At 45.1% G+C, this 16,917-nt stretch overlaps 1 pseudogene; it reads left to right on the top strand.

Moving 5' to 3' along the window:
• The first annotated feature begins 449 nt into the window (after positions 1–449).
• Positions 450–16,917, top strand: part of LOC131189615 (zinc finger protein 850-like) — a 37,195-nt pseudogene continuing 20,727 nt past the window's right edge.

Raw genomic sequence — 16,917 nt, 5'->3', positions numbered from 1 at the left:
GAGTGACACCCCCGGGCCTTCCCATGTGCCCACCTTGCTACAAGGGCTCGGCTGCTCTCCGCCATTGGGACGGGCTTGAGGGAACTTCGTCCGCCGGCGCCAGGCAGGTGCAAGGCCGGAGAGTCGAACAGGGCCCGGGCAGAGCGGGAACACGGCCGCCCGCTCGCTCGCTCTCTCCGCATCGGGAGGGCCGCTCTGGCACAGCTCCGTCCAGCAACCTGCGCGAGCATTTTGGGATAGGCCCCGCCAGGCCGGGAGCAGCTGGCACGCCTCCGTCTCCCTAGCAACGCGGACCCCTGCCCCCCGCCTGAGATGAGCCACAGCCCCTCCCGCTGGGAGGCAGACGAGAAAAAGACAGAGAGATGGAGCGTGTCCCGTGCCGCCGGCCACTCTGCCCGGCCCAGCCAACTCGGCCCCTGAGGAAACAGGCTCTGCCCTCTTCCCGCTGACTTCCCGCAAGAACACCTTGGTGGGTGTGCCTCTGCGGGGCACCGTCAATTAAAGCTGGGCTCGCCCAATTGCCAGCGCGCCCCGTCTGCGCAACCAATGGCAAAGCCGCACCTCTCTTTTTGAGAGGAGGCCGGAGGGAGCCAATCGTGGTGCAGCACGGGAAGCCGTGGCTGGGAATCCTGGGAGTTGAAATCCACGTGTCTTGAAAGTTGGCGCCTCCGCAGGAAAAAGCGGCACTTTTTTAAAACGCCGCAGGACAAATTTATGAAAAGCGGGACTCTCCCGCCAAAAGCGGGACGTCTGGTCAGCCTAGTTAAGCACCATTCATGGAGGAGGGTCCATTTTTTAAAGGAGGCTTCAATTGTTTGGGCACTTTGTGGAACCTCTTTAAAAAACACAGGCGTCTTTAAAAAACAACAACAGTATCACGAGACTGGAAGACTCAGAGGAGTTTGCCCTGAGGCTCTGAAAGGAACTGATCTTACGGAGCTGGGTGCCTCTTTAGAACTGAAACAACAGAAAGGTAAGTTAGGCATTGTTGGGCCTGAGAGCGGGCTTGAATCCTGCAAGTTCTTGGGTGGGATAATCCCTTTGATTGTTGGAGTTTTCAAATTTTGACTGCCCCAATCTGCTTTCCATGCTGGTGTGATGCAAATTCTGTGCACTCTTATTTCTCCTCTTAATTGCTGGGTAGGAAGGAAGCTAAAGGACTGCAGGTATCCCAAGGGGAAATGGAACACATGGTGCTGCAGGGGATGTGGATAGCCTTGGGGGGCCGGGGCAGGCAGCCTGAGTAAGTCTCTGAAGGTCTCCCCCCAGGGCACACATATTGTGTTTAATGCCTCTCCCATTTGTTTAATGTTTACTTCGGGCAGAGCAGGCAATGGGATCATTAGCTGAGACTGTTTCAACTAATGACTGTCACAACTTACAACCTTATTGGTTGTATCTTGAGGACTACCTGTATTCTGGTATGGATGTTGGAAGAAATATCCATCTGGGTTCAGTTCCAAGTGGGGACAAAGACACTGGAAACATGGTGACTGCTTGGAAAGATGGTTTAATGGTGGTCAGGATCACATGGCTTGAGTTCCTGAACAGAAAAGGGCTGAGATCCTGTGTGCTCCCTGGTTTTATACTTTTTCTGAGCTTTGAACTTTCTGGGGCACAGGAAGAGTATCCTGATTGGCTGTCAGACTCCCAGGGGGTGGGGGTCTTAGCTAGCCTTGCTGGCTGATGTAATCTTCCCAGGTGCCATGTGGTGAGTTTCAGTTGCTAGAAGGGTTCTATTATGATGCAGATGATGATGGCCCATTAACAAAGGTGGGGAGAATGAGTTTCTACCTCTGACCTATTGACAAAGGTGGGGGGGAATGAGTGAGCTTGGCTGAGGCTTTAATGGCCCATTGACAAAGGTGGGGGGTGGCAGGAAGTTGCTTTGACTTTAAAACATGTTTCTCCATTTCTCATCCAGGGAAATATATTCTGCCTTTTAAATATTTTCTAAAATATTTCATTCTTCTAGGAGGGGGGTGGGTGCTAAATTCCTACATGGACTTACAGTTTTCTTGGCAACAGAATTGGACTGATGTGCCACTGGTCTCTTCTGGGATTTTTGTTTTTTTACTTTCATATCTAGCCAAAAAGCATAGTATTCCCTGTGTGTGCCCCATCTGTGTACTAACCAGGTTCAACTGTCCTTAACCAAGCACTTCTTTAAAAAATAGCTATTGAGGACTGTTTGAGATTGTTCAGTTGTATAGATAGTTCTTGCTTACCACTTATTCCCTGAACCTTCAAAGTTACTATGGCACTGCAAAAGAAGACATACACCGGGTCCACAATTTTATAGTCATAGTAGCACTTGTTCAGTGACCGCGCATCAGCAATTCCTGTGGTTATGAAGGTGCAGGAAAAGGAGATGCATCAATTTGGGTTCTGTGAACTGGTGCACATATATGATGGTTGCAACATGCTTCGTGATCCCCAGTTGTGACCTTCCCAGGTATCCTCTGTCAAGCAAAATCAGTGGGTATACTGGCAGGTCGCACAACTGTGAAGTTGCCTTTAAGAACTCAGTGTTTAACAAATGCAGAGGAATAGATGTAAGTTGGCACTGTCACATATTTTTCTTATAGGGTCATATAGGGTCTCCTGCTTAAGCAGGAAGTTGGACTTCACTAGAAGATCTCCAAGGTCCCTTCCAGCTCTATTCTGATTGACTAGAATAGAATAGAATAGAATTTTTATTGGCCAAGTGTGATTGGACACACAAGGAATTTGTCTTGGTGCATATGCTCTCAATAGGCAACATCTGTGTCTAGAAAGGGACAATGCAGTACGCCAGAGGTCTACAGACATCTTCAAACTTGGCAGCTTTAAGACTTGTGGACTTCAACTCACAAAATTCTCCAGCCAGCATAGCAAGTCTTAAAGCTGCCAAGTTTGAAGACCTCTGCAGTAGGCAGCGTCTGTGGTTGAACTTAAAGGAGTTAAAACCATCGAGTACTGCATTGCTAGAAAAGATGGCAGGAGAGGAGAAGGGCAGAGAGGAGAAGGGCAGAGAAACTTCCTCTTCTGGATCACTCATGGGCAGAAGGTGGTGTGCCAAGCGGCTTTTGTTCTTTTCCCAAGATTGAAACAGCAGCTGGAAGGTGAGTTGAGTAAGGTCATAGGAGAGGCTGGGAGCAAGTCGGGCTGTTTGGTTTCCTCCATGATGTATAAGCAGAGAAGCAACTAGGCTGAAGCATGTCAGCTGCTGTGCTGCATGTTCCTTCCCTCCCCAAATTTAAACTGATTGGTGCTGCACACTTTTAACACTGGTGGCTGCAATTTTCTGCTGGTGGGAAGATTTAAAAAGCCTCTTTCAAGACAGGGTTGATTCTTTGGGAATGGCTTCTTTCCAGAGGTTGCGGGTGCTCCATCACTGAAAGTTTGTAGCAAAGTAATAGAGCTGGAAAAAATCTTGGAGGTCTTAATATCATTTCAGATAAATGGCTGTCCCATCTCTGTTTAAATGCCTGCAGTGATGGAGCACCCACAACTTTTAAAGGCAAATGGTTATACTGGTTAACTGTTCTCACTGTTAGGAATTTTTTCCTTAGTTGTAGGTTGCTTCTCTCTTTGTTTAGTTTCCATCCATTGCTTCTTGTCTTGCCTTCTGGTGCTTTGGAAAACAAGTTGACCTCCTCTTCCTTGTGGCAGTCCCTCCAGTATTGGAACACTGCTATCATGTCACCCCTAGTCCAGTGGTGAAATCTGAACTGGTTTACTACCAGTTCACTGGCTGCGCATGCGCAATGCACGTGCAGAGCACACCAAAAGGAGGCATGTGGTAAGTAGAACAGTGCGGGGGGGGGATGATCAGCTGTGGTGCGTAATCTTTTTTTTTTTTAACTTTTAAAAGCATTTTTTTTACAATCTATTTGGCTGAAAGTAAAAAAAAAAGGCTTTGATGATCGCATGGCTCAGCTGGGATCGTCAGAGCCTTTTTTTACCTTTTAAAAGCATTCTTTTACAACCTCTTCTGCCATGGGGCGGGGCGTGAGCAGCGCGGGATGTTTAAAGAGGGGCTGAGAGGCAGAAGCTCTCAGTGCTGACTTTATACAGAAAGACCTCGACTTTTACTGAGACCCGGTTTGTAGCAGACCCAATAAACGAAGTCACTATCGAAAGAAAACCAAGTTGGCTTGTTTCTTCTCACAGCGTCTGACACAACTGTGGCTGAGTAAGCCGAGAATTGCAAAACCATCTGATGGTGATGCTATCTATCCTAGTGGTTCCCAAATGTTTTCACACCTGGGACCAGTTTCACGAAAGACAAGTTTTCCAGGCGGGGGTTGGGGCGAATGATACAAGGATGACACACAGGGAAGCCTTCAATAAATTATACTTTCTTTTGTTCCAGGGTGAAAATCAGAAGAGACAGAGAAACCTTCACTTGAAGAGGCTCTCTGCTTCTACTGCAGAGGAAAACCCCAAATTAAACACCCAAGGAAGCAGAAAGAGGTGTGAATGACAACTGCCTGCATATTTCAATAGCTCAGCACAATGCTTCCCTTCCAGATTACACCAGTGACTTTCTGTTCCTAAGGAAGTGGGAAGGAAGTGGGGGAGTAGAGAGAATCCTAACAGCCTGCCAGCAAAACAAGCCAAAGATCCAGCACATTAAGGAAGTGCTGAGAAGAGAGACAGAGAAAGCATAGAGCAAAGAAATCTGAAGCACACAGCCCCCTGTGATTTGCTCCATTCCTGCTCACCCTATAGGCGATCAAACACTTTTCGTCCGGACAGAGAAATGATGGAAACTCAAATGATGCTTGCAAAGTGGACGGTTTGAAACGGAATGTTTAGCTCCATTTCAAAGCATCTCCTTTGCAAGTAGACGAAGCTTCGTCTCCCTCTGGGTGAAAAGTGCGCAGCAGAACAGGCAGAGGCAAAGGCGATACCAACATGTCGCCCACTCTTCCCACTGTCTCTCAGCTTGCCTGACCAGGCATCCCAGTGGGATGTCATGATCTCCTGCCTCCCCCAAGCCTCTGCCTGCTGCCAGTGCCACTGTGCAAGCCTCCCATGAGTCAGGCAGCTGTGCAGCACATCCGGATCACCTGTCTTCTCCCCTGCCTCTTCTTCCATGTTCAGATTTACCGGTATTTGTGCTCTGCCAAGGGGCTGGCAGGCTTTGGGATGTCACCAGAATAGTTTGAACAGTATTTTCTGCCCTTATTTGGAGCTGAGGACTTCCATGAGCAAAATGGGTGCTTTAAAGGGGTCCTTTAAAACTTGCAGAGTGTTTAGGCATCATTTCATCAATTAAAGCCCAACATCTCTCAAATTAGCTTAGAATGTTTGACTGTAACCACTATAGGACATTTTTTCAGGCTTAAGAACATCGATTTTCCACATACATAAAGTTATAGGTGTGTGTATTTATATTTCTTTCTGTATGCATATATCTACAATTGTATAATCTATCCCCAGCACTTTCAGGTATATTTGATACTAACTCTTTACAGTGCTAAGAATTTTTGATAGACCCAAGTCAACAAGAGAATTTCATGATTGAATGGATATTTTAACTTGGGTCTCAGTATTCTTCCATGTGTCAAATGAATCATAATTAATGTAAAAGGTGTCATTCGGCCCTCCTGCAAAAAGGACGTTAGTTCTAGAAAAGAAGAAAAGAAAAGTTAAGGTTTATCAGGATACTTGTGTTGTAAATGTTGTACCTTGATGAACGTATCTTTTCTTTTATGTACACTGAGAGCATATGCACCAAGACAAATTCCTTGTGTGTCCAATCACACTTGGCCAATAAAAATTCTATTCTATTCTATTCTATTTTCATAGAATCGTGCTAGCTTTTTGGGGGCGCAGACATCTTCCTTGTTGACCCATTCTGCCCGGGATAAAGGAAAGTGTTTCCAGGCTACTAAGTATGGGAATTTATTTCTATGTTTTCTAGAATCTAGGATTTCTTTTACTTCAAAATGTTGTTCCCCTTCTATAAGAATTGGTACTGGGGGGGTAGTAGGCATGGCCCTAATTGGGGATGTGTGTTCAGGTTTCACTAAATTAACATGGAAAACCAGGTGAATTCTTCTCAATGTTTTGGATAGTTGGACAGTCACTGGATTAACTCTCACAATGGGAAAAGGTCCAACATATTTAGGTCCAAGTTTCCTTGATTTTTGAGTTGTTTGTAAATATTTGGTGGACAGATAAACTTTATCTCCCACTTGAAACTTCTTCTCTGGGGCCCTCTTTTTATCTGCTTGTTTCTTGTGTGAGAAATGTGCATCATCTATTGCTTTGCGAGTTATTTTCCAGGTACTTTGCAGTTGTTCGATCCAATCAGCAAGTGAAGGAATAGAGGGTTTTTCTTCGGAAAGTTCTGGGATTGGGACAAATTCTTGACCAGAAGCCACTTTGAATGGAGTAAAATCAGTGCTGCTATGTACAGAATTATTGTAGGCCACTTCATCAAAAGGTAGTAGATCAGCCTAATTATCTTGTTGATAATTAACATAACGTCTTAGGTATTGTTCCAGTACCAAGTTTGATCTCTCACAAGATCCATTAGTCTGAGAATGGTGGGAGGAGCTTAACCCCTGGGCGGAGCCTAGAAGTCGTAGAACCTCCAGTCGCTTCACCATCGACCCTAGTAGCTCAGCAGGTACGGGTTCTTTGTCTTTTGAGGTTCTTTTCCCCACCCTCTGTGTCTTAGAGTGGAATCATAGCACCCCCGTCTTCCAGTTTATTCGCAGGTTCCATTTTCGGAGCCACGACAGTCCCAGTAGGACCGGCTGGTCCATCCCTGGTGCCACAATAAAGTTTATGGTTTCTTGGTGGTCCCCTATAATCATCTCTATGGGTTCCGTTACAAAATGGGCTGGTCCTCCCCCTGCCACTGACCCATCCAGCTGGCAAAATGCTATGGGCCTGCTCAAATTTTTTAATTTTAGTTCCATTTTCTCCACCATTTCCGGGCTGATGACACACCTGGTACACCCTGAGTCTAAGAGGGCTAGCATCTCCCCCTGCATTCCCAAGAATGGGACCAACAGTTTCACTGGGATAGTGAGGGGGGCCCCCCTTCCAACTCACCAGAAGATCTTCATCAGATTCGGAAGTCAACTCAGCATCATTGGAACTGGTTGGAGTCCCTAGCTCCTCCTCAGTGGGAGAAGCACTTCTGATGACATCTGCTCCCCTTTTTGCGACCTCTCCTGTCTTGGTTGCTGGCTTCTCCATTCCTTTTCCGCCACTAGGGGTCGGCTTTGGCGTCATCTTTGCCCGACAGTCGGCCGCTCGATGGCCTTCCTTTCCACATCTGAAACAGCCCGTAGTTTTCTGCTTCCCGCCTTCAGCTGTGGCAGGGCCCTTTGGGGGCCCTTTCTGGAACTGGCTTGGGGTCTGCTTCCAGGCGCGGTCACTCCAGTGGCGATCCTTGGCCAACTCGGTCTCCATTTCCGCTGCCAGGGTATACCAGCCATGCAGGGTAGTCGGAGACGCTCGCGCCCTGCGCAGCGCATATAAGTTGCCGTTGAGGCCATCCTTATATATATATCCAAAAGAGCTACCTCCGACCACCCTCATGAGAGGCACCAGATCACTGAACTCTTGGTTGTAATCGGCCACTGGTCTCCTCCCCTGCCTGCTGGATCTCATTCGGATCTTGGCTTTCTGCTCCACCAGAGGGTCCTCAAATCTCATTCTCAGGGCAGCCATGAAGTTGTCATAATTTCTCAGGAGGGGGGAGTCCTCATTGTGGAGGGACACAAATCAGGTGGCCGCCCTTCCTCCGAAAACTTGGGCTACGGTCCTCACTTGAGCTGCATCTGACCAATAGTCTTCACCCCAGTCCATCATATGGTTGTGCACCAAGGCCAGGAATAATCCCAGTTCCTTAGAATTACCATCAAATTTCCCGGGAATTTGGGGAATTTTTGGTTTCTTTCTTCTGCGTGGCAACATCTGGCCAGCAGAGGGCCTCCCCCCTCTATCAAAATCCGAAGGCCCAGGAAGACAAATTTCTTGCTCTCGCTCCTCTTGAACCTGTCTAATATAGGCCGCCCCTCCAGTGGCTGCTAGGATGGTCTCTTCTTCCCCCTCCCTCAAGACTATCGGGGTAGGGAATTCATACCTCTCACGGGCCTCTTGCTGTACAATTGCCTCTCGGTACAGTTTTACTGCTTCTGCAATTTGAAGCTTGTCCTTGACTTTCTGTTCCAGCTCCCAAGTGGAGAGTTTCTCTTTTTTTCCCCATCTTATAACTCCTGAAGGCATCTCCCCTGGCTCTGGAAACCTGCCCACTCCTATAGACCATTTGGCCTTATCTCGCGTCTCCTCTATCTGTAATTTCTCCAGCCACGCCGAAGAATCCTCTTCAAGCTGGGAGGTGAGCGATGCAACAACCGTCCCCTCCTCCTTCTCCATTTCGCATTCAAGGGCTGGCCTCTTTGCCAGTGTTATTCTTTTATCAGCCCCCTCGGTGGGTTCCTGGTTGGCTGACATGTGTGAGCTCTTGCTTAATGTCAGCTTGCCTCCGATCAGCACCCAAGAAAATAAAAGCCCAACTCCATAAGGTTATAGAGAACGGTAATTTTTTCTGAGTACATCTGATTGCAAGTAAAGCAAAGCAAGATCTGAGAGTAGGTGTGACTTAAAGAAGCATATCTCCTCATTCATCCCTCCTCCCTCCAGAGGTTAAACAGATTTAGTCCAACGTCTTTTCGTTCATGGGCCACGTGGCATTCTTCTTCCGGTGTTATTCTTCTGTTTGGTATGCATAGAGCGTTGATTGCAGCGCACGTGATTTATGGATTGAATTCCTTCTGTATCCTCCCCCTCAATGACAGCCGCAGCTTAAAGAGCCACAACCCCATTAATCTTGCATGACAGCAAAGTAGCAATAAAACACTTCACAAAGTAATAAAACAGTTAGGCACACTACTAAGTAATTAAACACTTAAAGTAATAAGCGGAGGCTGACAAAAGGTTTTATATATATATATATATATATATATGTTTTCTGAGGTTTTCACGGGTGTTTGTATATAGGTCTTTGGTTGTTCGGGTTTTCTCCCGTGTAAAATTGGAAGTGTCTTGGCGACGTTTCGACGAAGTCTCATTCGTCATCTTCAGGCTTCAGCTTCGTGCTTCTGGGAGCAATGTGTGATCGCAGCTGTTTCTTCCTTTTAACTGCTAGTGGGGGTTTGAACTGATTGGGTGGGAGCTTGGCTGTGCTCTGAATGGATGGGGGTTTTTCTGTGTTCTGATTGGCTGGGGGTGTGTCCTGTGTTGGGGGGGCTTGGTTGTGCTCAGTCTAGTCTGTGCTGCAGGGGGATTTGAGCTGGTGAGCTGCATAGCTGTTGTTTGGCTTTGTGGTCGTGCTACATCTTCATAGTGGGTGTCAGTCTGCTGCATGATTGGATTGGAGGGGTTTGAAATGGCTAATGTTGCAGCTGCGGTCTGGCTTCTGGTCCTTGGTCGTGCTTCATGATCAGTGTGGGTTTGGGTCTGCTTTCTGGGTGGATGTGCGGTGGTGACATCCTGTGTGGACCTTGTGAGTGTGGGTCTGGTGTCATTCCTCGTGTTAGGGACTCGTTTGTCAATAAGGGCGGGTTTCCAAATGGCTGGTAGGCGGGAGGTGTCATCTCGTTTGTTCATGCTGTGTGGGCGTTTTTCTATCTCAATGGCTTCTCTGATTATTCTGTTGTTAAAGTGTTCAGTTTTGGCGATAGTTCTGGTCTTTTTAAAGTCAATATCATGTCCTGTGACTTTAAAGTGTTGGACCAGGGAAGAAGTTGGTTCCTCTTTTTTGAATGAGTTCTTGTGTTCTTCAATGCGTGCACTTATTCTTCTGTTGGTTTGTCCAATGTATGTGGTGGGGCAGGCGGTGCATGGGATTTCATATACTCCTTGATTTTCTAACTCAATTTTGTCTTTGGGGTTTCTTAGTCTACAGAAAACCCAATGGCTCCCTAGGACACACCATCTACCAGAAGAAAACACACACAAACCGCTATCTGCACGCACTCTCACACCACCACCCAGCACAGATCAACTCCGTAGCCAAGACACTCATCTCCAGAACAAAATGCTTAGCTGATGAACAACACCTAAAACCCGAACTAGACACTCTCACTAATGTACTAACATCCAATGGATTTCAAACAAATAAGATTACCAAGCTAATCCAAAAAGAACCCCCCACTAAAATCCAAGACAGAGAACAAGAAAACGGCGCAGCCCTCCTCCCATATATAAAAGGCACCACAGACAGAATCAGCAAGATCCTCCACAAACACAACATCAAGACAGCATTCTGCACAAACAGAAAAATATCCACCATCCTAAGAAACCCCAAAGACAAAATTGAGTTAGAAAATCAAGGAGTATATGAAATCCCATGCACCGCCTGCCCCACCACATACATTGGACAAACCAACAGAAGAATAAGTGCACACATTGAAGAACACAAGAACTCATTCAAAAAAGAGGAACCAACTTCTTCCCTGGTCCAACACTTTAAAGTCACAGGACATGATATTGACTTTAAAAAGACCAGAACTATCGCCAAAACTGAACACTTTAACAACAGAATAATCAGAGAAGCCATTGAGATAGAAAAACGCCCACACAGCATGAACAAACGAGATGACACCTCCCGCCTACCAGCCATTTGGAAACCCGCCCTTATTGACAAACGAGTCCCTAACACGAGGAATGACACCAGACCCACACTCACGAGGTCCACACAGGATGTCACCACCACACATCCACCCAGAAAGCAGACCCAAACCCACACTGATCAGGAAGCACAACCAAGGACCAGAAGCCAGACCGCAGCTGCAACATTAGCCATTTCAAACCCCTCCAATTCATACATGCAGCAGACTGACACCCATTATGAAGATGTAGCACGACCACGACCACGAAGCCAAACAGCAGCAGTGCAGCTCACCAGCTCAAATCCCCCTGCAACTCAGACTAATCTGAGCACAACCAAGCCCCCACCTAAACAGGACACACCCCCAGCCAATCAGAGCACAAAAAATACCCCATCCAATCAGAGCACAGCCAAGCTCCCACCCAATCAGTTCAAACCCCCACTAGCAGTTAAAAAGGAAGAAACAGCTGCAATCACACATTGCTCCCAGAAGCCTTATACATTGTAAGCCGCCCTGAGTCTTCGGAGAAGGGGGGGGTATAAATGTAAAAAAAAAAAAAAAAGCACGAGCTGAAGCCTGAAGATGATGAGTGAGACCTCATCGAAACGTCGCCAAGACACTTCCAATTTTACGCGGAGAAAACCCGAATAACCAAAGACCTACATATATATATATATATATATATATATATATATATATATATATATATATATATATATATATATATATATATATATATATATATATATATGTATATATATATTCGTAGGTTTTCACGGGTATAGGTATGTAGGTCTTGGCATATTCAGGTCTTTTCCCGTGTAAGGTTGAGAGTATCTTGGCAACATTTCAATGAGGTCTCACTCATCATCTTCAGGCTGGTGCTTTCGGCTTTGTGCTTGTGCAAGCAAAGCGTAGTCAGAGCTGCTGTCTCTCTATAAATACTGGTGGGGAGGTGGGGAGTATTGCTGTAAGCGGGTCGGTTGGCTGTGTGTTTGCATCTTGATTGGTGTTGGGTGGAGTGGATGGAGTGTGTGTTTGCAGATTAGTCGGCTGTTTTGTAGCATCCTGTGTGGGTGTGGACCTAGTTGTGTGCCCATTAGTCTTTTGTGTTGTAACGACCTGGGTTCCTGGAAACATCCTGAATTCTGGGAATGTGACCTCCTGTAGTGGTAATGGGCTTCCTAGAAATGTCCTGAGTTCTGGGAATGTGACCTCCTGAGTCTTGTGCTGTAACATCCTGTGTGGTAGGTTATGTTGTAACATCCTGAGCTTTGGTGTTGTGGCCTTGGTGTGATGCTAGGAAACAGCCGACTAATCTGCAAACACCCACTCCATCTACCAATCAAGATGCAACCAACCCGCTTACAGCAACACTCCCCACCTCCACACCAGTATTTATAGAGAGATGGCAGCTCGATCATGCTTTGCTCGCACAAGCACAAAGCCGAAAGCACCAGCCTGAAGATGATGAGTGAGCCCTCGTCGAAACGTCGCCAAGACACCTTCAATTTTACGCGGGAGAAAACCCGCATAACCAAAGACCTATATATATATATATATATATATATATATATATATATATATATATATATATATATATATATATATATGTATATATATATTCGTAGGTTTTCACGGGTATAGGTATGTAGGTCTTGGTATATTCAGGTCTTTTCCTGTGTAAGGTTGAGAGTATCTTGGCGACGTTTCGACGAGGTCTCACTCATCAACTTCAGGCTGGTGTTTTCGACTTTGTGCTTGTGCAAGCAAAGTGTGGTCGGAGCTGCTGTCTCTCTATAAATACTGGTGGGGAGGTGGGGAGTATTGCTGTAAGCGGGTCGGTTGGCTGTGTGTTTGCATCTTGATTGGTGTTGGGTGGAGTGGATGGAGTGTGTGTTTGCAGATTAGTCGGCTGTTTTGTAGCATCCTGTGTGGGTGTGGACCTAGTTGTGTGCCCATTAGTCTTTTGTGTTGTAACGACCTGGGTTCCTGGAAACATCCTGAATTCTGGGAATGTGACCTCCTGTAGTGGTAATGGGCTTCCTAGAAATGTCCTGAGTTCTGGGAATGTGACCTCCTGAGTCTTGTGCTGTAACATCCTGTGTGGTAGGTTATGTTGTAACATCCTGAGCTTTGGTGTTGTGGCCTTGGTGTGATGCTAGGAAACAGCCGACTAATCTGCAAACACCCACTCCATCTACCAATCAAGATGCAACCAACCCGCTTACAGCAACACTCCCCACCTCCACACCAGTATTTATAGAGAGATGGCAGCTCCGATCATGCTTTGCTCGCACAAGCACAAAGCCGAAAGCACCAGCCTGAAGATGATGAGTGAGACCTCATCGAAACGTCGCCAAGATACTCTCAACCTTACATGGGAAAAAACCCGAATTTACCAAGACCTACATATATACATATATATATTTGCTTTTTCGCACATCTTCTGCAACCATTTATGCACAATTAAAATTAAACTTTTCTTTGAATTTTGTAGATATATGGCAATAAGAGTATCTGGACAGTTGAAAATAACAAGCAATGTTAAAAAAGGAAAGAAGAGCAAGACATCAAAATGTTTTCCATTTCCTTCAGAAACCGACACAACTCTCCTTCTCCAGCAGCTGACAGAAAAAATTAAGAAAGATGACAAGCTGGAATAAGTAGAGCATACGGAACTCAAGGATACATCACATGAAAAGTCAAGGGAGAATATTTTTATTCAGTAAAAGAGGGAAATATCTGGAAGTTAATGGAGAGGAAAATGTCATTTGGAAAACCACATATGGCGGACAGTAATGTAGACCTCGCTCTAGGAGGAATTAAACGGCTTGAATCAAAGCACAACTAAACAAGGGATCATCCAAATTTTTGACCACCTCAGGAATATCAGTTGTGGAAAAACTCAATAGATATGCCTATTTGTGGGAAAGATAAAACTTGCAAATCACAGCTGATTATACCTGAGAGGATCCATTCTGGAGAAAAGCCATACAAATACTCTGAATTTGGCAAAATCTTTAGGCAGAACAGCTCCCTTGTGCTACATGAAAAAACCCACACAGGAGAGAAATCATAAAAGTTCTCCCAATGTGGTAAATACTTTAGTGAGCATGGCAATGTGGTGATACATCAAAGGACTCACCATGTAGGAATGTCCAGACTGTGTGAAAGTTTCAGTAGAAATTCCCACCTCATGAGACACCAGAGGACTCACACAGGAGAGAAACTCTTTCAATGTCCTGATTGTGAAAAACATTTCAGCCACAATTCCAGTCTGGTGATACACCACAGGACTCACACAGAAGAAAAACCATTCAAATGTCCTGATTGTGGGAAAAGTTTCAGTCAGAATTCCCACCTTGTGAAACACCGCAGGACACACACAGGAGAAAAACCCTTTGAATGTCCTGATTGCGGGAAAAGTTTCAGTGAGAATTCCAACCTGGTGAAACACCAGAGGACTCACACAGGAGAGAAACCCTTTGAATGTCCTGATTGTGGGAAAAGTTTCAGTTGTAATTCTGACCTGGTGAAACACCAGAGGACTCACACAGGAGAGAAACCTTTTGAATGCCCTATCTGTGGGAAAAGTTTCAGTCAGAATTCCAACCTGGTGAAACACCAGAGGACTCACACAGGAGAGAAAACATTTGAATGTCCTGATTGTAGAAAAAGGTTCAGTCACAGTTCCCACCTCATTCCACACCAGAGGACTCACACAGGAGAGAAACCCTTTGAATGTTCTGATTGTGGGAAAAATTTCAGTCAGAATTCCAGCCTGGTGAGACACCGAAGGACTCACACAGGAGAGAAACCCTTTGAATGTCCCGATTGTGGGAAAAGTTTTAGTATCAATTCCAGCCTGGTAACACACCAGAGGACTCACACAGGAGAGAAACCCTTTGAATGTCCTGATTGTGGGAAAAATTTCAGTCAGAATTCCAGCCTGGTGAGACACCAGAGGACTCATACAGGAGAGAAACCCTTTGAATGTCCCGATTGTGGGAAAAGTTTCGGTATCAATTCCAACCTGGTAACACACCAGAGGACTCACACAGGAGAGAAACCCTTTGAATGTTCTGATTGTGGGAAAAGTTTCATTACTAATTCCCACCTTGTGAGACACCAGAGGATTCACACAGGAGAGAAACCCTTTAAATGTCCTGATTGTGAGAAAAGTTTCAGTAAGAATTCCAAACTGGTGAAACACCAGAGGACTCACACAGGAGAGAAACCCATTGAATGTTCTGATTGTGGGAAAAGTTTCATTACTAATTCCCACCTTGTGAGACACCAGAGGATTCACACAGGAGAAAAACCCTTTAAATGTCCTGATTGTGGGAAAAATTTCAGTCAGAATTTCAGCCTGGTGAGACACCGGAGGACTCACACAGGAGAGAAACCATACGAGTGTCCAGACTGTGGGAAAGATTTCAGTAATAAGTCTAATCTTATAAATCATGTGCTTATACACATAGGGGAGAAACCATTTAAGTGCCCCAAGTGCGGACAGTGCTTCAGGAAACATTCCACCCTTATTGCACACAAGAAAATCCACCTGACGCCCAAAATGATGAGTGTAGAGAAAGCTTGAATTTCATTTCAAATGTCCCATTTAAATCCAGCTGAGAAATTGACTATTTAATTGAACTACAAAGAATTTGCCCAATTTTTTGTAGGCAAATATGTCTTGGTATTAGGCAGAAAGGAGGAGATTTAAAAAATGGAACATATTAGTTTGGTAATGGCTGTCTGGCCATCAGCAGCAGAAGTTGCTGGATATTTATTTTTGCAGAAATTATGCAATTCTGTAAACTTTCTGGGAGTGTTCTTTGCATTTTTATCATGATAGACAATAGAAATGCCCTGTGAGAGTCTCAGCCTCCCTCTCCCTGTGTGTCCTGAGTATTTCAGTCCCAGAATTCCCCATCTCTTCGGCATCTCTTCAGGATAGGAGCATTCATACTAGTTAGATATTATGGCTCCTCATATTAAGGAAATAGCAGATTGTACAGTAGATAATGTTTCATATCTAAAACAGCATTGCATAAGAATGATAAATAGCTTTTGAAAAAGAAAAAGGAAGGAAACTGTCAGCATTTCTGTAAACATTGGGTACAAGGTAACGAAAAGCTCTCCTCAACACATGGGAGACGTTTTCTGTTCTTTCAATTCTATTGCAGGACTCCTTAATTCTTTTCAAAAGGGCCTTCAAATAAAGAGAGGGACATTATTTGTAGCAGCGAAAGTGATACTTTAGCTATGCAGATGAATGATCCTGATTTTGCTGCGATTAGAAGTCACCAAAGAACTTCAAGATTGTGTATTTCACCAACACAATTCAAAAAGACAGGTTACAATTTTATTAGTAGGTCATGTTGTGTGTGATCCCTTTGTAGAAAGGACACAAAACAACCTGGACAAGTCAAGGCAAACCAAGAAACTCTCGGCTTGAGTCTCAAGCTCCAAGCGACTTTGAATTTAATGTGCAAAAATTTTAAACTTTAAAATAGTAAAATTATATTTAATAATTTTTCCTTTTTTCTTTCCTTGGGGTCATATTTTAGTGCACATCTTTATCATGTCTCACCTTATTATGGTTAGGAGCTGGAAACCCTTGCAATGATCCCAAAGCCTCTGGATCCCTTACAGGGCTATATAAAAATATCGAGCAAAATTAAATAAAGCCAACCTGAGAGTCAGAGGGGATGGTTTACAGGGCGAGATCAAAAGCCTTAAATCCTCACTTAGACGAACAGTCCATTTCCTCAGAATCAAACTTTGAAGCTCAGATTGAAAGGTGTAAAGTATGTGTTCTTTGGAGGATACTGGATCTTGAAAACTGCAGCCTTGAATTTGGGGCTGGAGTAACAGGAACAGCCGAATGGATAGATTTTGTGGGAAGGGAGAAGGCCCAGTCGCTTAGTCACCAGCCAAGAGCCTGAGAGATGCTCAGTTCTGGTCCTGCTTTAGGCACAAAGCCATCTCTAAGATCTTGGCCTGTCCCTCCTCTCAGGCCTAGGAAAGGGGGAATCCACTTCCAAAAACCTTACTAAGGAAACTGGAGGGAAGTCGGGGTGCAGGATAACTCCCCAAAACCTACTTTTGAAACTTAGCGAAGCTTGAAGAGTGAAGCTTGACTTACTTAGCTTCTCAAGATTAAGGAGATGTCCCATAAACATTTATAATATAATATAACAACAGAGTTGGAAGGGACCTTGGAGGCCTTCTAGTCCAACCCCCTGCCCAGGCAGGAAACCCTACACCATCTCAGTCAGATGGTTAT

This window comes from Ahaetulla prasina, chromosome 2, assembly GCF_028640845.1.
Source record: "Ahaetulla prasina isolate Xishuangbanna chromosome 2, ASM2864084v1, whole genome shotgun sequence".
Taxonomy (NCBI): Eukaryota; Metazoa; Chordata; class Lepidosauria; order Squamata; family Colubridae; genus Ahaetulla; species Ahaetulla prasina.
This window is presented reverse-complemented; position numbering and strand designations above follow the sequence as displayed.